We start from the raw sequence: 23,243 nt of genomic DNA, 5'->3' as shown, positions 1-23,243 counted from the left end.
CTTTTCTACTCAATTCACTCTCCTCCCCCTTCTTCCTCTCGCTCCCCACAGCCCATTTCTAGGGATCATGTGATTACGGAATCATATGACACACGGCCCGCCTCTGTCCGCCGGCCCATATTCGCTTGCCGCCTGTCCCTGTCCTGCAGGTGCTTAGGAGAGTTTGCTAGAGTCGAGGCGTCGGGCGTCTAGGGACACACTGACAGCCGAGAGGCTGCCCCTAAAGGGGTGCGTTCAAGGGTGTTGCGGAGATGTCTGCTTCTGGACTGGGGCTTCCCCATTTGTGCATTTATTTCCTTTCTGTACTCTTCGAACTAAGCGTCCACGAGCTGAAGGGAGTTGGGGGGGTGGTGGTTTGTTGGTTGTTTTTGTGATATTAGGGGTTGAGCTCAGGGGCGCTCCATCAGCGAGCCACACATTTTTATTTTCTGTTTGAAACAGGGTCTCGTTTAGTTGTTCAGGCTGTTCTTGAATTTGCGATCCTCCTGTCTCCGACTCCCAAACAGCTGGGATTACAGGCATGGGCCACCCTACCTAGCAAGTTGAGGAATAGTCCTAAGGCTGGAGAGAAACAGACACAGGGTCCTTCTTCCTCAAGGGAGGAGGTTGGCGGGAGGCAGGGAACCAGCTATCTCAGCTTGCCTTGGGAGCACCAGGTTCAGCTGGGTCTGGGAGGATTTAGGATTTTAGGGAAGGGTTTGGAGAAGTGGCTCAGCAGGACGTTGGGGGGAGCCTAGGAGAACAGACGGGAAGGTCAGGGGTCTAATGCCACGCTGGAGGCAAGGGGCTTGAAGCGCTACTGGGGGCTTGGCGGAAGCCCTGGCTGGGCTGGGGACTTCTGAAGTGGAGGTGGCTTCCTAGTTTGAGTCGGCCCTGCCCTCCCTGTGGGAACTGGTGGGTGAGGGGAGGAAGCTTACCAGGCAGAACAGACTACCAGGACAAGAGCCAGAGTCCTTGGTGCCAAAGGGCCCGGGCCAGGCAGAGATGGGTGATGGGAGATGGGCCAGGAGGAAGGAGACGCCCAGGGAAAGCTGGGCCCTGGAGGAAGGGCAGCGTTTGCTTTCGAAGAATGATGGAAGGCCCTGTGGGCTGCGCAAAGAGTACCTGAGCCGAGAGCCAGGCCCCAGGCAGGGGACAACAGCCAGACTAGGGGTAATGGGAGTCTGGGAGCAGCAAGCCCCGCAGTCGTGGAACTGTGTGGCCATTTCTGAGCTGAGAGCTCCAGACAGCCCAGAAACTGGGTAAGGTTCCTGCGGAGGGTCTAGGACAATTCTGTACTCTGGTGACATATTTGTACAGATTTTTCCTTCCTGTGTATTCTGCAGCCACGGAGCATAGTTTATGCATTCATTGAAACATATAATTTTAGCCAGGCGGGGTGGCACACACTTGTAAACCCAACATTTGGGAGGTCGAGACATCGGAGGATCCTGGTTCATGGCTATCCTCAGCTACTTAGTGAGGCCCTTTGCAATTCAGTGAGAACCTGTTTCAAAATAAAGAATAGAAAATCAGGCTGGGGATGTAGCTCCGAGGTAGAATGCCCCTGGGTTCCATCTCTAGTATCGAGGAATAGAGAGAGAGAGAGAGAGAGAGAGAGAGAGAGAGAGAGAGAGAGAGTAGAGATAATTTAGCCAGGTGGGGTGGTGCATGCTTAAAATGCCAGTACTTGGGAGGCTGAGACAGGAAGATCCCAGGTTCAAGGACAGCCTCAGTAAGTAGTAGGGAAACTCTCATCAACCTAGCGAGACTGTTTCAAAATAAGAATAAAAAATAGGGCTAAGGGTATAGCTTGGAGGTGGGATGCCTCTGAGTTTAATCCCCAGTACCAAAAAGAAAAACAATTTTCATGAAATGGTAGGCAAATCAATAAATGAACCTATTGATCGCAACTACATAGAATCAGGAAAAAATACATGCAGAAAAAACAAAATCTTAAGCCGGGCGTGGTGGTGCACACTTGTAATCCCAGCATTCAGGAGGCTGAGACAGGAAGATCGCGGTTCGCAGATAGCCTCAGCTACCTAGTGAGGCCCTCAGCAACTCAGTGAGACCCAGTTTCAAAATAAAGAATAAAAAATAGGGCAGGGGGTGTAGCTCGGAGGTCGAATGCCCCTGGGTTCCATCCCCAGACCCGCAAAAAAAAAAAAAAAAGAAAGAAAGAAAGAAAGAAAAAACAAAATCCTAAAGTGACTGAAAGAAAAACTGGGGGTCTACTCTTCAAAGCAGTGATTCAACAGGGGCTTTTGCCTGCCGGGGTAATTTGACAGTGTATAGAGACATTCTCAGCTGTCACAACTCAGGGAGAGGGTGCTGTGCTGGTAGAGGCCAAGGATCCTGCCATACGTCCTACCATGCTAGGGCAACGGAGCAACAGAGAGCCACCCGCCCAGCAAGCCCACGCGCGGAGGTGGAGAAGCCTCCCCACCCTGCAGGATCACGCAGTCCTCACTCAGAGCACCGGGATGGAACCCAGGGGCCTTCTACCTTCGAGCTACAACCCCAGCCCTACTTTTTATTCTTTCTTTTCTTTCCTCATAGTACTAAGGATGGAATCCAGGGGCATTCTATCTCCAAGCTACACCTCCAGCCCTATTTTTAACTCTTTATTTTTTATTTATCTATTAATTTTTTGTGATACCGGGGATAGAACCCAGAGGGATTCTACCTCTGAGCTACACCCATAGCTCTTATTTTTGTGTGTGTGTGTGTGTGTGTGTGTGTGTGTGTGTGTGCATGTGTGGTACTAGGGATGGAACCCAGGGACATTCTACCTCTGAGCTATACCTCCAGCCCTATTTTTTCTTGTTTATTTTGAAATAGGGTCTCACTGAGTTGCAAAGGGCCTCACTAAGTAGCTGAAGCTGTCCATGAACCTCGATCCTCCTGTCTCAGCCTCCCAAATGTTGGGATTACAAGTGTGTGCCACCACGCCTGGCTTCTCCATTCTCTTATTTTTCAATTTTTTTTTTTTGTGTGTGTGGTACTGGGGACTAAACATCAGCCCTATTTTTTATTTTGAAACAGGGTCTCACTAAATTGTTGAGGGCATTGCTAAATTGCTGAGGTTAGTCATAAACTTGTGATCCTCCTGTATCAGCCTCCCACGTACTGGGGTTACAGGCATGTTCCCAGTTACTTTATACTTTTTTTTTTCCTGTGGTACTGGGGAGACTCCGTTTCCAAATAAAGTATAAAATAGGTCTGGGAGTATAGCCCAGAGGTAGAAAAGCCCCTGGGTTCCACCCCCAGTACCACAAAAAAAAGAAAGAAAGAAGGAAGGAAAGAAAGAGAGGAAGGAAGGAAGGAAGGAAGGAAGGAAGGAAGGAAGGAAGGAAAAAGAAAGAAAGAAACAGTCTCACTGAGTTGCAGAGGGCCTCACTAAGTAGCTGAGGCTGTCTGGGAACTGGGATCCTCCTGTTTCAGCTTCCCAAATGCTGGGAATACAAGTGTGTGCCACCACACCCGGCTTATATTTTGTACACTTTTAATAAATGTTTTCTGATTTCCCAGCAATAGTAGATTAGGCAGAGCTGGAGGTGTAGCTCAGAGGTAGAGTGCTTGCCTAGCATGCATGAGGCTCCAGGGGTCTATTTTTAGCACAGAAGAGATATATAAGGAAAGAAAAGATCAGACGGTGTGTGTGTTGAAATATCAGGGAGCAGCCACTTGAAGTTTAGCAAAGATTAAAAGCATTCAACAGTAAGCATTGAAAAAAGCAGACTGAATAATTTAGAAGTCCTGCATCCTGGGGACATTTATTATAGAAGCAAACCTGCACAGATACCTTAAGGTCATCACTCTTCCTCCTCCTCCTCCTCCTCCTCCTCCTCCTCCTCCTCCTCCTCCTCCTCCTCCTCTTCCTCTTCCTCCTCCTCCTCCTTCTTCTTGTACTGAGGATTGAACTTGAACCAGTGGCATTTTACCTCTGATCTAAGTACCCCACCCCATCCCCAACCCCCCCTTTTTTTTTTGTACTTGGGATGGAACCCAGGAGCATTCTACCTCTGAGTGACAACTCCAGCCTTAAATTTTTATTCTTTTTTATTTTATTTTATTTTATTTTGGTGTACTAGGGATGGAACCCAGGAACATTCTACTTCCAAGCAACACCCCCAGCCCTATTTTCTTTTTATTCTTTATTTGGAAACAGGGTCTCACTGAGTTGCAAAGGGCTTCACTAAGTAGCTGAGGCTGGCTTGGAACCTATGCAATCCTTCTGTTTCAGCCTCCCAAATGTTTGTTTATTGATTGATTGATTGATTGATTGTGGTACTGAGGGTGAAACTCAGGGGCTTTCTACCTCTGGGCTATACTCCCAGACCTTTTTTATACTTTATTTGGAAACAGGGTCTCACTAAGTTGCTGAGAGCCTCACTCAGTAGCTGAGGCTGGCTTTGAACCTGTGTAATCCTCCTGTCTCAGCCTCACAAGCGCCGGGATTACAAATTTAAGCGTGTGTCACCACACCCGGCTTATTCTTTATTTTTGAAACAGTGTCTCACTGAGTTGCAAGGAGCCTCACTAAGTAGCTGAGGCTGTCTGCACTGGGATTCTCTGGTCTCCGCCTCCGGAATGCTGGGATTACAAGCAAGCGCCACCATGTCCGGCCCCATACCCCATTTCTTTTTACTTTGTTTTTTCTGGTTTTTTGTTTTGTTTTGTTTTGTTTTCATTTGCAGTACTGGGGATTGAACCCAGGGGCATCCTACCCTTCCCTTTTTTTGTGATTCTAGGGATGAAACCCAGGGGCATTCGACCTCTGAGCTACACCCTCTGCCCTATTTTTTATTCCTTATTTGGAAACAGGGTCTCACTAAGTTACAGAGGGCCTCACTAAGTAGCTGAGGCTGTCCGCGAACCGCAATCCTCTGGTCTCAGCCTCCCTAATGCTGGGATTATAAGTGTGCGCCACCACGCCCAGCTATACCCCTCCTTTTTTGTGGTACTGGGGATGGAACCCAGGGGCATTGTATCTCTGAGCTATACCCCAAGCCCTATTTTTTTTTTTTTTTTTTGGTGGTACTGAGGATGGAACCCTTCTACCTCCGGGCTACATTCCCAGACCTATTTTATATTTTTTTATTTGGAAACAGGATCTCTTTTCTTTTTGGTAGTTTTGGGGTTCCTGAAAACCCTTCTACCTCCAGGCTACACATCCAGACCTATTTTTATACTTTTTTATTTGGAAACAGGGTCTCGTAAGCCAAAGAGGCTAGCGATCTTCCTGTCTCTGCCTACCAAGCGTGGGGATTACAAGAGTGCACCACCACGCCCAGCTTTATTCTTTATTTTGAAACAGGGCTCACTGAGTTGCAAAGAGCCTCACTAAGTAGTGGTTGAGGCTGTCCTCGAAATGTGATCCTCCTGTCTCAGCCTCCCAAGTACTAGGATTACAAGCATGTGCTACCCTGCCTGGCTGAAATTTTTATTTTGGAAAAATCTTCTAAATTACTGTATAATGGCCTTGAGCCTCAGCCTCCCAAGTAGCTGAGATTACAGGCATACACCACTAGGCCCTGCTGGAAATATAAATATATATTTATATGTACATAAATATATATATTTATACATATCACATCATATATAAATTTTATACAACTATATGCATATCATATATATACATATACATTATATATACATATATACATATACATTATATATAGATATACATTTGCTTGAATGAAATAAACAGCAATAAACTGCATAACAGCAGGGGTATTAGGTGTTAACCTAATTTTTTGGTGGTATTAGGGATTAAACCCAGGAATATTCTAGCTCTGAGTCACACCCCCAGCCCTATTTCTTTCTTTCTTTTCTTTCTTTTTTTTTCTTTTCTTTTTTTTTTGGTGGTACTGGGGATGGAACCCTTCTACCTCTGGGCTACACTCCCAGACCTGTTTTATATTTATTTGGAAACAGGGTCTCTTAAGCCAGAGAGGCTGGCTTCGAACCTGCGCGATCCTCCTGTCTCCACCTCCCAAGTGCGGGGATTGCAAGCGTGCGCCACCAGGCCCAGCTTATATATATATATATATATATATATATATATATATATATATATATATATATGGTGTTACTGGGGGTGGAACCCAGAGGCTCTCTACCTCCGGGCTATACTCCCAAACCCACTTTATATTTTATTTGGAAACAGGGTCTCACTAAGTTGCTGAGAGCCTCACTAAGTAGCTGACGCTGGCTTCGAACCTGTGCGATCCTCCTGTCTCAGCCTCCCAAGCGCGGGGATTACAAGCGTGCGCCACCACACCCGGCTCATTTTTATTTTGCAACCAGGTTTTAGCTAAGTTGATGAGTCTCACTACTTACTGAGGCTGTCTTTGAACCTGCAATCCTCTTGTCTTATCCTCCCAAGTACTGAGGTTACAGGTGTGTGTCACCACGTCCAGCTTGCATTTTTTTTCTTTTTGAACTGTAGGAACTGCTTATGTGTTCTGAATATTATATATGTTATAAATAATTCCTCCAAGCCAGGCTTGGTGGCGCACGTTTGTAATCCCAGAGCTTGGGAGGCTGAGACAGGAGGATCGCACAGGTTCAAAGCCAGCCTCAGCTACTGAGTGAGGTTCTCAGCAACTTAGTGAGACCCTGTTAACAAATAAAGTATAAAATAGGTCTGGGAGTGTAAACTGGGAGTAAAAAAGCCCCCGGGTTCCACCCTCAGTACCAAAAAAAAAAAAAAAAAAAAATTCCTCCCAATTTGTCATTTATCTTTTGTGGTGGTGTTTTATCATCTGAAATCTATTGACCAGTCCTTTGTGGTTTCTACTTTTCCCCTTCCCCTTCCTCAATAAGTATAAACATGGGCTGGCTGGGGTGCTAGAGGGGTACTCAGCATGTGTGAGGCTGTAGGTTCAACCTGCAGTAGTACAAAAAAATAAGTAAATAAGACAAAGACGAAGTTATTTAGCTGGGTTTGGTGGTGCATATCTGTAATCCCAATACTTGGGAAGCTGAGGCAGGAGGATCACAGGTTCAAGGCCAGCATCAGCAATTTAGTGAGACTCTCAGCAACCTAGCAAAACCCTGTTTCAAACCAAAACTAAAATAGGACTAGGGGGCCGAGTGTAGGGGCGCATGCTCGTAATCCAGCATTTTGGAGGCTGAGACGGGAGGATTGTGGTTCGCAGGCAGCCTCAGCTACTTAGTAAGGCCTTTTGCAAGTCAGTGAGACCCTGTTTCAAAATAAAGAATAAAAAGATATATACAGGGCTGGGGGTATAACTTAGAAAAAGAATGCCCCTAGGTTCTATCCCCAGCACAGCCAAACAAGAAAAAAAAAAAAAAAAAAATAGGACTAGGGGGTGTAGCTCAGTGGTAGAATGCTTCTGGGTTCAATCCCCAGACACAGAAACAATTATTCATTATGTATCTGAGATTCAGATTTCACTGGGTACCTTGTGTTTTTATCGACTAAATTTGGCACCCTGGACAGCTAAGGCTGGAGGGGGGCCCAGACGCGGCCCTCTCCTCCCCCACCTCCTCCTGCCCCTTCCTGCTTGAGTCACCCGTGAGCAACTGCTGCCCCAGATCCCGGGGCCTCCATCAGGAGGCACCTGACCGGCTGCTGCTGGGCTCTGCCCTGGGGAGGCGGCAGGGTAGGTGAGTCACCCGCAGCCCTGGCTCACAGGAGGAGACCCCACCCCCACCACAGGAGAGCCACACAGCCACCCAAGTGGGAGGCCAGGAAGCCCAGCCCGGAGGGGGGTCCTGGGAAAGGCTATTGGGGAAACCTTGGGTGTGAGAGCCTTCAGCTGTTCCAGAAAGCTGGCCTGGCCTGGGATGGGTGCTCAGTGCTCCCTGCTTCACAGGAGAGGAAGCTGAGGCTCAGACAGAGCCCGCCTGGGCCCTAGGTTGAAGCAGGCCCAGCTTCACAGGGCGCGCCCAAGGCCCAGTACTGAGAAGGCCTATGCTTGGCTGACTTTTCTCTGGAAAAATTCTTAGAATTGTTTAGCTGGAGGCAGGGCGTGGTGGTGCACACCTGTAATCCCAGTACTTTTTAGGCTGAAACCGGAGGATTGGAGGTTTGAGGAGAGCCTCTGCAACTTAGTGAGACTCTGAACAACATAATGAGACCCTGTTTCAAACTAAAAAATAGGCCTGGGGATGTAGCTCAGAGGTAGAGTGTCCCTGAGGTCAATTCCCAGAAAAAATAAATTTGTTTAGTTTGGGAAATTCTGGAGATTAAATTCAGGACCTCACACATGCTAGGCAAGTACTCTAACCGCAGAGCTTCACCCTTACCCTTAAGATGTTTAAATTTTTTCCAAGCTGGGCGTAGCAGTACATGCCTGTAATTCCAATACTTTGTTGGGGCTGAGACAGGAGGATCCCAGGTTCAAGGACAACGTCAGCAAGTAGAAAGACTCTCAGGAAAATAGGGTTGGGATTGTGGCTAAGAGAATACCTTTAGGTTCAATCCCCAGTAAACACACACACACACACACACACACACACACACACACAAGAAAATTCTAAACTGGGCGTGGTGGCACATACTTGTAATCCTGTACTTGGGTGGCTGAGACTGGAAGATCACAGGTTCAAGGACAGCCTCATCAAGTAGTGAGAGTTCCATCAACCTTACCTGGGAGTAGAAGGGATGGAAAATGCTTTGTCAACTGTTAATGCTCTGGGGCAGCAGATATTTTTAGTTCAGATGGAGCTGGCACTGCGGGTCATGGTGGTGCTCACCTGTAATCCCAGTACTTAGGAGGCTGAGATAGGAGGATCACAAGTTTAAGGTCAGCCTCAGCAATTTAGTGAGGCTCTCAGCAACCTAGGAGACCCTTAAAAAAAAAAAAAAAAAAGATGGAGCTGGCAGCCTGTAATCCCAGCATGTCGGGAGGCTGAGGCCAGAGGATCACAGGCATGAGGCCAGCCTGGGCAACTTAGTGAGACCCTAAGTAGTGGTACCTGAGTTGCTCAGATTCCAGAGTGTTCTCCCCATCACCAGATCTCCCTGGATGTTGAAAGGGGATCAGCCTGAGGCCTTGGTCCCCCCACCAGAGCTCCCGGGCCCTCTGCAGGCCGACCATCCAGGAGTCAGCAGATATCTGCCCTGACTAACTTGGAGGGGGCCACTTAACTCAGTTTTCTCATCTGTAAAATAGGTTACACAATTTTCCACTGTCATAGGAAGTTCAAATGGGCTATTGGGTGTGAAGAAATCTTGTAAAAGGGTACCATTAAAGACAGGAGGGATTCTTCTTTAGGACATCAAAGGGTTCTTTGGGCTAACCTGGTGAGCTGTCTTGGGCTGCGGGCCAGGGCCCCAGGTGAGGAAGCCGTCCTTCCAGGAGGCTCAGGAGAGAAGAGAGGGGAGGAGGAGCTCCCAGGGGCCTCCCCCGACAAAAGCCACAGCTCTCAATCAGCCTACCCCAGGAAATAAGGCCAGGAATATATTATTCTTTCCATTTTATTTTTTTCATGGTACTAGAGATTGAACCCCAGGGCATTTGACCTCTGAGCTATACCCCCAGCCCTATTTTATCTTTTATTTGGAAACAGGACCTCACTAAGTTGCTGAGGCTGGCCCTAAACCTGCCACTCTCCTGTGCCACCATGCCCGGCTTTATGCTTTCCACTTTATTTTATTTTATTTTGTGGGTCTGGGGATGGAACCCAGGGACATTCTACCTCTGAGCTATACCCCCAGCCCTATTTTTTATTCCTTATTTTGAAACAGGGTCTCACTAAGCTGCAGCCAGCCTCCGTAAGTAGCTGAGGCTGGCCGTGAACCTGTGATCCTTCTGTCTCAGCCTCCCAAGAACTGGGATTACAAGCCTGCGCCGCTGCGCCACCACGCCCGGTTCCATTCTTTCCATTTTAAAGATGAAGAAACTGAAGCCCAGAACGAAGACAAGGTCTCCCAAAAGGCGAGCAGAGAAGCCTGTCCTCCATGGCCATCCAAGAACTCTCTCTCCTTTAGTCTCCTGTGAGGATGGTGGCTGCTGTACTTGACCTCAGGTTTTATTATTTTCATTTTATTTTGAGGTACTGGGGATTGAACCCAGAGGCATTCTACCTCCAAGCTATACCCCTAGCCCTATTTTATTTTTTATTTTGAAACAGGGTCTCACTAAGTCACAGAGAGCCTCACTAAGTAGCTGAGGCTGGCCACAAACCGCCATCCTCTTGTCTCAGCCTCCCAAGTACTGGGATTACAAGTGTGCACCACCACGCCCGGGTTTATTTTTTTTTAATTCGGCTTTTTTTTTGTTTGTTTGTTTTTCAGTACTCCCCAGATCTTTTTATTATTTGAATTTATTTATTTCTTTATTTTTGTGTTGGAGATTAAACCCAGGAAGATCCTACCTCCAAGCTATGCCCCAGCCCTTTTTTAAATCTTATTTATTTATTTTCGTGGGACTGGGGACAGAACCCAGGGCATCCGTTGGTAGTGAAGCGTTGTATAAATGTAACCTTATGAGACCCCTGGAGAAACCGGGCCCAGTAAGACGCTGGGTTCTGGGCGGGGGTGGAGCGCAGGGCACGCCAGCTGGGGCCCGGGTCGCGGGACTCTGGGTCCTGGCCGAACTGCGCATAGCACGCCAGACCCCTGGAGAAACCAGGCCCAGTAAGACGCTGGGTTCTGGGTGGGGGTCGCGGGCGGGGCACGCCAGATGGGGCCCTGGTCGTGAGACTCTGGGCCCTAGGCCGAACTGTGCGTAGCACGCCAGACCCCTGGAGAAACCAGGCCCAGTAAGACACTGGGTTCTGGGCAGGGGTCGCGGGCGGGGCACGCCAGATGGGGCCCTGGTCGCGAGACTCTGGGCCCCAGGCCGAACTGTGCGTAGCACGCCAGACTCCTGGAGAAACCAGGCCCAGTAAGACGCTGGGTTCTGGGCAGGGGTCGCGCGCGGGGCACGCCAGCTGGGGCCCGGGTCGCGGGACTCTGGGCCCCGGGCCGAACTCGAGTAGCACGCCAGATCCCTGGAGAAACCGGACCCATAACAGAAAAAGATAAAGAAAAATATCGGAGAGGAGGTAAGAAAGCTGTTATGGATGCCAGGACACTGGAGATGCAGACAAAACTTATCTAAATGCACTGGAACTTATGGAAAAATTCGCCGTGAAAGAGGACTGCTATTTCTCTATATTGTTAAGAATCTCAGATATCACATATAAGGAGAGAGTTTAGCGGAGACCAAGGAGAAATGCGGTGTTGAAAGAGTTCTCCGCGATGGTGGTGGAGACTTGTATTCAGGAGAAGCAGAAACCGGATCTTACCAACTTTATTTTTTTTTGGAGAAATTACACCAAATGTCGAATGCTACCATCACGCATGCTTAGGAACACTGGACAACATTCAGAGTGGAAAAAGAGCCTGGGAAGGATTTGAAATGGTGGAGGCAGTGGCAATGCCAGTGGCCAATATTCGGGGGAGGCAGAGATCTGATACATTACAACTGGAACCTTTGAAATAATAACCACAGAGACAGTGATCGGAACCTGCTGAGGAGTTAGGCGGGCGCTGGGGCCAGTGGCCGACATCGGAGCTTGTTGTGAGGCAAGGTCACTACTGAGGCCTCCGTGGTCGGGATTGGAACCTGCAGAGGGGTTAGACCGATGCTGGGGCCAGCGAGGCCGGCATCGGAGCCTGCCTTGAGGCATGACCAGTGCTGGGGCCTCCGAGGCCGGGATCGGAGCCTGCCGAGGGGTTAGGCCGGTGCTGGGGCCAGCGAGGCCGGCATCTGAGCCTGCCTTGAGGCAAGGCCGGTACTGAGGCCTCCGAGGCCAGGATAAGAGTCTGCCGAGGGGTTAGGCCGGTGCTGGGGCCAGCGAGGCCGGCATCGGAGCCTGCCCTGAGGCATGACCAGTGCTGGGGTCTCCGAGGCCGGGATCGGAGCCTGCCGACGGGTTAGGCTGGTGCTGGGGCCAGCGAGGCCGGCATTGGAGCCTGCCTTGAGGCAAGGCCGGTACTGGGGCCTCCGAGGCCAGGATAAGAGCCTGCCGAGGGGTTAGGCCGGTGCTGGGGCCAGCGAGGCCGGCATCGGAGCCTGCCGTGAGGCAAGGCCGGTACTGGGGCCTCCGAGGCCAGGATAAGAGCCTGCCGAGGGGTTAGGCCGGTGCTGGGGCCAGTGAGGCCGGCATCGGAGCCTGCCTTGAGGCATGACAAGTGCTGGGGCCTCCAAGGCCGGGATCGGAGCCTGTCGAGGGGTTAGGCCGGTGCTGGGGCCAGCGAGGCCGGCATCGGAGTCTGCCGTGAGGCAAGGCCGGTACTGGGGCCTCCGAGGCCAGGATAAGAGCCTGCCGAGGGGTTAGGCCGCTGCTGGGGCCAGCGAGGCCGGCATCGGAGCCTGCCTTGAGGCATGACAAGTGCTGGGGCCTCCAAGGCCGGGATCGGAGCCTGTCGAGGGGTTAGGCCGGTGCTGGGGCCAGCGAGGCCGGTATCGGAGCCTGCCGTGAGGCAAGGCCGGTACTGGGGCCTCCGAGACCAGGATAAGAGCCTGCCGAGGGGTTAGGCCGGTGCTGGGGCCAGCGAGGCCGGCATCAGAGCCTGCCGTGAGGCAAGGCCGGTACTGGGGCCTCCGAGACCAGAATAAGAGCCTGCCGAGGGGTTAGGCCGGTGCTGGGGCCAGTGAGGCCGGCATCGGAGCCTGCCTTGAGGCATGACCAGTGCTGGGGCCTCCAAGGCCGGGATCGGAGCCTGCCTTGAGGCAAGGCCGGTACTGGGGCCTCTGAGGCCGGAATCGGAGCCTGCGGAGGGGTTAGGCCAGTGCTGGGGCCAGCGAGGCCGGCATCGGAGCCTGCCATGAGGCAAGGCCGGTACTGGGGCCTCCGAGGCCAGGATAAGAGCCTGCCGAGGGGTTAAGCCGGTGCTGGGGCCAGAGAGGCCGGCATCGGAGCCTGCCCTGAGGCATGACCAGTGCTGGGGCCAGCGAGGCCAGGATCGGAGCCTGCCGAGGGTTTAGGCCGGTGCTGGGGCCAGCGAGGCCGGCATCGGAGCCTGTCTTGAGGCATGACCAGTGCTGGGGCCTCCGAGGCCGGGATCGGAGCCTGCCGAGGGGTTAGGGCGGTGCTGGGGCCAGCGAGGCCGGCATCTGAGCCTGCCTTGAGGCAAGGCCGGTACTGGGGCCTCCGAGGCCAGGATAAGAGTCTGCCGAGGGGTTAGGCCGGTGCTGGGGCCAGCGAGGCCGGCATCGGAGCCTGCCCTGAGGCATGACCAGTGCTGGGGTCTCCGAGGCCGGGATCGGAGCCTGCCGACGGGTTAGGCTGGTGCTGGGGCCAGCGAGGCCGGCATCGGAGCCTGCCTTGAGGCAAGGCCGGTACTGGGGCCTCCGAGGCCAGGATAAGAGCCTGCCGAGGGGTTAGGCCGGTGCTGGGGCCAGCGAGGCCGGCATCGGAGCCTGCCGTGAGGCAAGGCCGGTACTGGGGCCTCTGAGGCCAGGATAAGAGCCTGCCGAGGGGTTAGGCCGGTGCTGGGGCCAGTGAGGCCGGCATCGGAGCCTGCCTTGAGGCATGACAAGTGCTGGGGCCTCCAAGGCCGGGATCGGAGCCTGTCGAGGGGTTAGGCCGGTGCTGGGGCCTCCGAGACCAGGATAAGAGCATGCCGAGGGGTTAGGCTGGTACTGGGACCTCTGAGGCCGGAATCGGAGCCTGCGGAGGGGTTAGGCCAGTGCTGGGGCCAGCGAGGCCGGCATCGGAGCCTGCCGTGAGGCAAGGCCGGTACTGGGGCCTCCGAGACCAGGATAAGAGCCTGCCGAGGGGTTAGGCCGGTGCTGGGGCCAGTGAGGCCGGCATCGGAGCCTGCCTTGAGGCATGACCAGTGCTGGGGCCTCCAAGGCCGGGATCGGAGCCTGCCTTGAGGCAAGGCCGGTACTGGGGCCTCTGAGGCCGGAATCGGAGCCTGCGGAGGGGTTAGGCCAGTGCTGGGGCCAGCGAGGCCGGCATTGGAGCCTGCCATGAGGCAAGGCCGGTACTGGGGCCTCCGAGGCCAGGATAAGAGCCTGCCGAGGGGTTAAGCCGGTGCTGGGGCCAGCGAGGCCGGCATCGGAGCCTGCCCTGAGGCATGACCAGTGCTGGGGCCAGCGAGGCCAGGATCGGAGCCTGCCGAGGGTTTAGGCCGGTGCTGGGGCCAGCGAGGCCGGCATCGGAGCCTGTCTTGAGGCATGACCAGTGCTGGGGCCTCCGAGGCCGGGATCGGAGCCTGCCGAGGGATTAGGCCGGTGCTGGGGCCAGCGAGGCCGGCATCGGAGCCTGCCGTGAGGCAAGGCCAGTTCTGGGGCCTCCGAGGCCAGGATAAGAGCCTGCCGAGGGGTTAGGCCGGTGCTGGGGCCAGTGAGGCCGACATCGGAGCCTGCCGAGAGGCAAGGCCGGTACTGGGGCCTCCGAGGCCAGAATAAGAGCCTGCCGAGGGGTTAGGCCGCTGCTGGGGCCAGTGAGGCCGGCATTGGAGCCTGCCTTGAGGCATGACCATTGCTGGGGCCTCCAAGGCCGGGATCGGAGCCTGCCTTGAGGCAAGGCCGGTACTGGGGCCTCCGAGACCAGGATAAGAGCCTGCCGAGGGGTTAGGCCGGTGCTGGGGCCAGCGAGGCCGGCATTAGAGCCTGCCGTGAGGCAAGGCCAGTACTGGGGCCTCCGAGACCAGGATAAGAGCCTGCCGAGGGGTTAGGCCGGTGCTGGGGCCAGTGAGGCCGGCATTGGAGCCTGCCTTGAGGCATGACCAGTGCTGGGGCCTCCAAGGCCGGGATCGGAGCCTGCCTTGAGGCAAGGCCGGTACTGGGGCCTCTGAGGCCGGAATCGGAGCCTGCCGAGGGGTTAGGCAAGTGCTGGGGCCAGCGAGGCCGGCATCGGAGCCTGCCGTGAGGCATGACCAGTGCTGGGGCCTCCGAGGCCGGGATCGGAGCCTGCCGACGGGTTAAGCCGGTGCTGGGGCCAGCGAGGCCGGCATCGGAGCCTGTCTTGAGGCATGACCAGTGCTGGGGCCTCCGAGGCCAGGATAAGAGCCTGCCGAGGGGTTAGGCCGGTGCTGGGGCCAGCGAGGCCGGCATCGGAGCCTGCCCTGAGGCATGACCAGTGCTGGGGCCTCCAAGGCCAGGATCGGAGCCTGCCGAGGGATTAGGCCGCTGCGGGGGCCAGTGAGGCTGGCATCGGAGCCTGCCGTGAGGCAAAGCCGGTACTGGGGCCTCCGAGGCCAGGATAAGAGCCTGCCGAGGGATTAGGCCGGTGCTGGAGCCAGTGAGGCCGGCATCGAAGCCTGCCGTGAGGCAAGGCCAGTACTGGGGCCTCCGAGGCCAGGATTAGAGCCTGCCAAGGGGTTAGGCCGGTGCTGGGGCCAGCGAGGCCGGCATCGGAGCCTGCCTTGAGGCATGACCAGTGCTAGGGTCTCCGAGGCCGGGATCGGAGCCTGCCGAGGGGTTAGGCTGGTGCTGGGGCCAACGAGGCCGGCATTGGAGTCTGCCGTGAGGCTAGGCCCGGTACTGGGGCCTCCGAGGCCGGGATTGGAATCCTGCCAAGGGGTTAGGCCGGTGCAGGGGCCAATGGCCAGCATCGGAGCCTGGCGTGAGGCAAATTCACTCCTGCGGCCTCCAAGGCCGGGACCAAAGCCAGCTTAGGGGTTAGACCGTTTCAGAGGCCAGCAAGACCAGAACTGGGGCCTCCCATGAGGCAAGGCCGCTGCTTGTGCCAGCGAGGTCTGGATCAGTCCACTGAGTAGCCAGGCCACTACTGGGACCATCAAGAGTGGGATTGGTACTTGCAACGCAGCATGCACAGAGAAATATCACAGAAAATATAAATCAGACGCTTCTCTCAATCAGCAATAACTAGGAGGAAAAGGGCAACAGGAAGAGGTTGAGCTATAGAAAGGGCCCTATAGTGAAGCAACTAATGTGACCAATCAGAGGGTATGTAATACTGGAGGACGGAGCCTCTTTAAAACGCAGGAGGTACATAAACAAATGTATCAAAGTAAATCACCAAAGAAGCGTGGGATGGAGGGAGGGGGAGGGAATGGGATGGGGGCTGGAGGAGGGCTAATTGGATGATGTGTGCTTGTATATCCTCTCAAGCCTTGTACTCCAATGTGATTGATATATGACTACAATGCACCAATTTAAAAAATAAATTAATTAAATAAAAAAAATTAAAAAAAAATTTAAAAAAGAAGGAAAAAATAAATAAATAAATAAAAGGGCAAAAAAAAATGTAACCTTATTTGAGCTCTTCCCTCCCTCAGTCCACCTTTCCCCCCCCCATATCCCCCCCAAGCCCCTTCCACTATTTTACTGTTTTCTTTCCTCATTTGACTGAAGTTCCCCTTTACTTTATTTATTTATTTAATTTTTCAGTACTAGGGATGGAACCCAGGGGCACTCTACCTCCAAGCTATACTCCCCAGCCCTATTTTTTATTCTTGATTTTGAAACAGTGTCTCACTGAGTTGCAAAGGGCTTCACTAAGTAGCTGAGGCTGTCTAGGCTGGCTAGGAACAGCCTCTCAAATGCTGGGAGTACAAGTGTGTGCCACAGCGCCTGGCTTTTTTAAAATTTTGAAACAGGGTCTCACTGAGTAGTGGAAGGCCTCACTAATATGCTGAGGCTGGTTTCAAACCTGCCATCCTCCTGTCTCAGCCTCCCAAGTACTGGGATTGCAGGCGTGTGCTACAATGCCTTGCACCAAGGACATGTTTTTTTTTTCTTCTTTATGGCTGAGTGAAAAAATCTCTTTTTGTGTATATATCACACTTTTGTTATCTGTTCATCTGTTGATGAATACCTTGGTGTCCATGTCGTATACCAGGTGCAGTGGCACACACTGTAATCCTAGTACTTGGGAGGCTGAGACAGGAAGGATCAGTAATTTAGCAAGACCGCGTGGTGTGTATGTGTGTGTGTGTGTGTGTGTGTGTGTGTGTGTGTGTGTGTGATTGAAACCAGGGGCTTTTTTTTTTCTTTTTTGTGGTACTGGGGATAGAACACAGGGGCATTCTACCTCTGAGCAACACTGCCAGTCCTTCCTTTCTTTCTTTCTTTCTTTCTTTCTTTCTTTCTTTCTTTCTTTTTGGTGGTACTGGGGGTGGAACCCAGAGGCTTTCTACCTCCGGGCTATACTCCCAGACCTTTTTTAATATTTTATTTGGAAACAGGGTCTCACTAAGTAGCTGAGGCTGGCTTCGAACCCGTGCGATCCTCCTGTCTCAGCCTCCCAAGCGCAGGGATTACAAGCGTGCGCCACCACGCCTGGCTATTCTTTATTTTGAAACAGGGTCTGATTAGGTTGTGGAGGGCCTGGTTTAGCAGCTGAGGCTGGCCACAAACATGATCCTTCTGTCTCAGCCTCCCAAATACTGGGATTACAAGCATGTACCACCATGCCCAGTTAGCAAGATCCCTTTTCAAAACAAAAAATAAAAAGGGCTGGGGGGGGGTATCTTGGAAGTAGAATTTCCCATGAATTCAATCCCTAGTACCAAGAAACAGAATGGGTAAAATAGGATTTATTAACAAGTGTCTCATGCATGGAATTTTCCAGAAAGGAGAATATGGAGAGATGTGTTCTTGCTGTTGAAGTCCTTTGTTGTCTTAGAACGTCCTACACTTCACAGGACGTTCGGCATCCCTGACCTGACATCTATCAAACGCCTCAAGTCCCCGCCTTGAAACCAACAAAAACGGCAACAGACTTTAACAATTCAAAAATGTCCCCTAGAGGGCAGTGGCGCTCCTGTTGGGAGCAACTTTCTAGCGGGCAGCTCTTTTAACTCTTATCTTGGAAATTACTTTACAGCTTGATAGAGAGATCTGCCTCCCTCTGAGGGCCGCAGTCTCCTCCTATGGAGATGCGGTCATGTGCTTAGCGGCTCCCTCTGGAAAGACACCCTGCTGTCAAAAAGATGGCCTCAGTGAAGAAGGCCGACTTCGTTGAGCATTTCACAATTAATTATATAAGCAGATGACTAGAGAAACTGGGTGTAGGGGTCAAGCATTTCAAATTTTGACGGCTTTGTATGGCTCAAAATTGCCTTCCATAGCACAGGTATACTAATCCACATTCCTCCAGCAGAGCAGAATTCTGGGACCAGGCTGGGGGCAATTTGGGGAGACTTTCACCCGGACCCTCCCCTCTGGGGGCTTCCTTAGATCATACTCGGGGCCCCCACCCCACCTTTTCAGACCGGTGGAGAATAAAGGGGTAGAGGCCTTTCCCCGGCCGGGCTGAGTCAGGCTGTTATTAGTTAGTAGGGGATCACAGGCATGCACCACCACACCAGGCTTACGAAATGAATTTCAACATTGATAAAACAGCATTGCCATAGGAACCGCATTCACGTTTCTTCATTTGTTCTACTGAATACCTCTGTGGCTCCCCCACTCCTTCTCACACTCAGGATCCAAAGATCAGACTGCATTTAGCAAGGGGCCTGGAATTCGGATTTTTTTTCCTTGGGCGGGTCCAGTGGCCCAGTAGCCCAGGGCCTCCACAAGTTTTCTCTCTAGATAGAGACAGTGCTGGATTTGTACTGGGGGTGGGAGGGGAGGTATTGGGGTCCTGGGCTAGATGCCCCCAGCCCTGCTTCTGCCCATCAATTCTTAGAAATCACACACACACACACACACACACACACACACAAGCACACACATGCGCACACAAATCACAGAAACAAAAAAACAAAACAAAAAACCTTACTGCCTTTAGATCTGAGCACCTGGGAAGCAAGGTCTTGGCCTAAAAGTTTGGGTTTCCTCTTAAAGCAGTTCTTAGGAGGGGTCACTGCCCCTGGCCCAGGTCTTACTCTGGAAGAATTCACCTGCATAATAAACTAGTTCCTTGGGTGTCTGGCAGCACTTGTCTATGGATCTTTATTTTTTGTTGTTGTTGTTGTTTTTGTTTTGGAGGTACTGGGATTCCTGGAAACCCTTCTACCTCCGGGCTACACTCCCAGACCTAATATACATATATATATATATATATATATATATATATATATATATATATATATATATATATACCACACCTGGCTCTACGGATCTTTAAAAGAGTACCATCTTGCCGGGTGTGGTGGCGCACGCTTGTAATCCCCGCACTTGGGAGGCGGAGACAGGAGGATCACTCAGGTTCGAAGCCAGCCACGCTGGTTTAAGAGACCCTGTTTCCAAATTTAAAAAAGTATAAAAATAGGTCTGGGAGTGTAGCCCGGAGGTAGAAGGGCTTCCAGGAACCCCAGTACCACCAAACAAACAAAACAAAACAGTACCATCTTATCAGTATGAGGAGCCACCAATGGCCATGTGGGGGTCCATGCTACCACCGGCCAGAGGATCAGTGTGACTGTCGGCCACCTGCCACCCCCTCCTCGGGCCTCCAGGCTTCTTCCCTTGGGCCGCGTGTCTCGCCAGGGCGCCAGAGCTTCTGGAGCCTGTGACATCCCAGAATCTCCAGTTCTAGGTCCCTGGCAGGGGCCACAGAACCATGCATTGACTCTTCACGTAGCTAAGAGGCTGTAAGCTAGGTGGACATGTGACGCTGTCAGTATTTTCAGTCAAGGAAAGTGAGCTGCAGCGACAAATCCTGAAGGCATCCTGGTTATCCCCGCAAGAAGGAGACAAGAAACAGGGTGCACGCCCTTCATTCTACTATTGGGGAATCGAGACGCCAGGTTTGATTTCTCGCTCTGCTTCTTCCTTCTTGTGACCTGCACCCCGCTGTAAGGAATTATTATCCACTCTTGTATACTGGAGACGGAGGCGGGGCAGAACCCAGGCCACTTTGTGTACCATAGGTCCCGGGAGGGGGGCAATTAATAGTAGCAGTAGCAGGAGTTACTGAGCCCCAAGCCACACAGGCAGGAAACACTTCACATCTATTAACTTGTTAAATCCTCACATAAGGCCGGGTGTGGTGGCGCATGCTTGTAATCCCAGCATTCGGGAGGCTGAGACCGGAGGATCGAGGTTCAGGGACAGCTTCAGCTACTTAGTGAGATCCTGTTTCAAAATAAAGTATAAAAAATAGGGCAGGGGCTGTAGCTCGAAGGTCAAATGCCCCTGGGTTCCATCCCCAGACTCGCAAAAAAAAAAAAAAAAAAAAAAATCACATAAAACCAGGTATGGTAGCACACACTTGTAATCCCAGTAATTGGGAGGCTGAAACAGGAGGATTACAGGTTCGTGGCCAGCTTCAGCTACTTAGTGAGGCCCTCTACAACATAGCGAGACCCTATTCCAAAATAAAGAATAAAAAGGACAGCTGGGGGTGTAGATCAGAGGTAGAATGTGCCTGGATTCAACCCCTAGCACCACACACATACACACAAAAAAAATATTAAAAAAAATAAAATAGGGCTGGGGGTGTAGCTTGGAGGTAGAATGCCCTAGGTTCAATCCTCAGTACCACAAAAATAAAATGGAAAAGCCGGGAGTGGTGGCGCACGCTTGTACTCCCCGCGCTTGGGAGGCTGAGACAGGAGGATCGCATGGGTTCGAAGCCAGCCTCTGCTACTTAGTGAGGCTCTCAGCAACTTAGTGAGACCCTGTTTCCAAATAAAGTATAAAAAGGGTCGGGAGTATAGCCCGGAGGTAGAAAGCCTCTGGGTTCCACACCCAGTACCACCAAAAAACTAATAAAAATAAAATAAAATAAAATGGAAAAAAAAAGATCTGGGGATAGAGCAGAGGTACAATGTTCCTGTGTTCAATCCTCAGCACAAAAAATAATTAAATACATAAATAATAGAGAAGCTTAGGCTTATGGTGGGGAAAGTGCCTACTGAAGGTTTTCTACTGCTTTAGAAGGAAGCCAAACTTTTAAGCCAGGACCTTGCCTCCCAGGTGCTCAGATCTTAAGGCAGAAAAATTTCTTCTTTCTTTCTTTCTTTCTTTCTTTCTTTCTTTCTTTCTTTCTTTCTTTCTTTCTCTTCTTTTTTTGCGGGTCTGGGAATGTAACCTGGGGACATTCTACCTCCAGGCTATACCCCAGCCCTATTTTTTTCTTTCTTTCCTTCCCTCTTTCTCTTTCTCTTTCTCTCTCTCCTCTCTGTGGTACTGGGGGTGGAACCCAGAGGCTTTCTACCTCTGGGCTATACTCCCAGACCTATTTTTGGAAACAGGGTCTCACTAAGTTACTGAGAGCCTCACTAAGTAGCTGAGGCTGGCTTCGAACCTGTGTGATCCTCCTGTCTCAGCCTCCCAAGTGAGGGGATTACAAGTGTGCGCCACCATGCCCGTCTTCTCTCTCTCTTTTGTGATACTGGGGATGGAACTCAGGGGCCTTCTACCTCTGAGCTATACCCCTGACTTATTTTATATTTTAATTGGAAACGGGGTCTCACTAAGTTACTGAGAGCCTCACTAAGTGGCTGAGGCTGGCTTGGGATCCCTGTGATCCTTCTGTCTCAGCTTCCAAAGTACTAGGATTACAAGCCTTCACCATCACACTCAGCTTTTTGTGTGTGTATGTGTGGTACTGGGAGTGGAACCCAGTGGCTTTTCTACCTCGAGGCTATACTCCCAAACCTATTTTATATTTTATTTGAAAACAGGGTCTCACTAAGTTGCTGAGAGCCTCACTAAGTAGCTGAGGCTGGCTTCGAACCTGTGCAATCCTCCTGTCTCAGCCTCCCGAGCTCGGGGATTATAAGCATGAGGATTACAAGTTTGGGCCACCAGTGCACCACCACGCCCAGGTTTTTTATTCTTTATTTTGAAACAGGGTTTCACTGAGTTGAAAAGGGCCTCACTAAGCAGCTGAGGCTGTCCCGGAACCATGATCCTTCTGTCTCAGCCTCCCAAATGCTGGGATTATAAGTGTGCGCCACCATGCCTGGCAGTAAGGTTTCTGTGTGTGTGTGTGTGTGTGTGTGTGTGTGTGTGTGTGTGTGTGTGTGTTTGTGTGTGTGTGTATCTCTTTCAAACTTTATATAGCTTCCTCCTCTGTAAAAATGAAGATAATGTCCTGGCTCTTGACTGTGAGCTCTTGGCTGTGAAACTGTAAACCATTAACTTTGAGGTTGTAAAGGACTTTAGTGGGTTCTCAACAGCAGTTTACAAGGTTTTTGCCTCGCTTCTGAACTCAGCTTGAAGTGGGAAGGGAATGGGGGCGAGACTTGGAAGAGAACTTGGACCCCTTTTGTGTATGGGGGAGTCACTGGGGATTGGACCCAGGGATCGCTAAATTAGCACAGGTTGGCTTAGAACCAGGCATGTTTTATCCCAGCCCCCCCCCCCCTCTCTCTTCCTGCTGGGAATTGAACTCTGGAGCAAGCACTCTACCACTGAGCTACACCCCTATACACGCCCAGCCTTTTTTATTTTTTATTTTTTATTTTTCTCTTACTAACTGCAGAGGGCATTACTAAGTAGCTGAGGCTGAGGCTGGCCGCGAACCTGCGCTCCTCCTGTCTCAGCCTCCCAAGTATTGGCATTACAAGCGTGCGCCACCACGCCCAAATTCTGGGACCCTTTTAACCGGTGGCTACCTCAACAGCCACAGATGTCACTCTCTCCGCCCCCAAACTGGGGTTTCCTAGCTGTGAGAAGCGGACTGCCTTTTCTCAGGGAGCGCTCTCGGTTGGCCCCTTGGCATCCACGTGTAACCCGGCTGGCTGGGCGGCTCCAGCGCGGTCCCGGCCAGTTAGAGCCCGGGGGGCGGGAAGGTAGTGACGTAAGGCGCGGCCTCGCCTTCTTAAAGGTGCAGCGCGCACCCATGTTCACTTTTCTGTGTTAGGACAAATAATCACAATGGCGCAAAAGTTTAAAGGCGAGGTGGAGGGTGGGGTCTCGGGTGAGGGGTCTGTTAGTCTCCCCGAGAAACAGGATCAGAAACGTTAGCGCTGGAACTAAACCCCGCTGTCACCTAAGGAGCCAGCCTGGCCTGGGGGGCGGGGGGGGGGGAGTTCCTGACGGTTCAAATGTTGGGTTTCTAACTAAGCAGCAGTTCAATCATCTGTAAAATGGTGGATCCTATTTCAGTAATAAACTACATCAAAAAGTTTTGAACCTTAGAAGCGATATCGATGTGAGAATAACCAACACAAAAACAGTCCTTTCCTCTCCCTTCAGTGCACTGACAGCGCCCGCGGAGGCGGCGGCCCCAGCGTGCAGGAACTCGGGAGGGGGCCGCGCCGGTGTGTGCGGGGCGCCCGGCCCGGGTCACCGCGTCTGCACCCCGGCCAAGCCCGCGGGTGCCCGGGGGCTCATTGAGCTGCTTGGGATGCGCCACCTCGTGCGGGGGATGAGACTCATTCCTGCAGGACACTGTCGCCACGCGGTAACAAAGCCTGT

The sequence above is a fragment of the Muscardinus avellanarius genome (assembly GCF_963383645.1).
Source record: "Muscardinus avellanarius genome assembly, chromosome: 16".
NCBI lineage: Eukaryota > Metazoa > Chordata > Mammalia > Rodentia > Gliridae > Muscardinus > Muscardinus avellanarius.
This window is presented reverse-complemented; position numbering follows the sequence as displayed.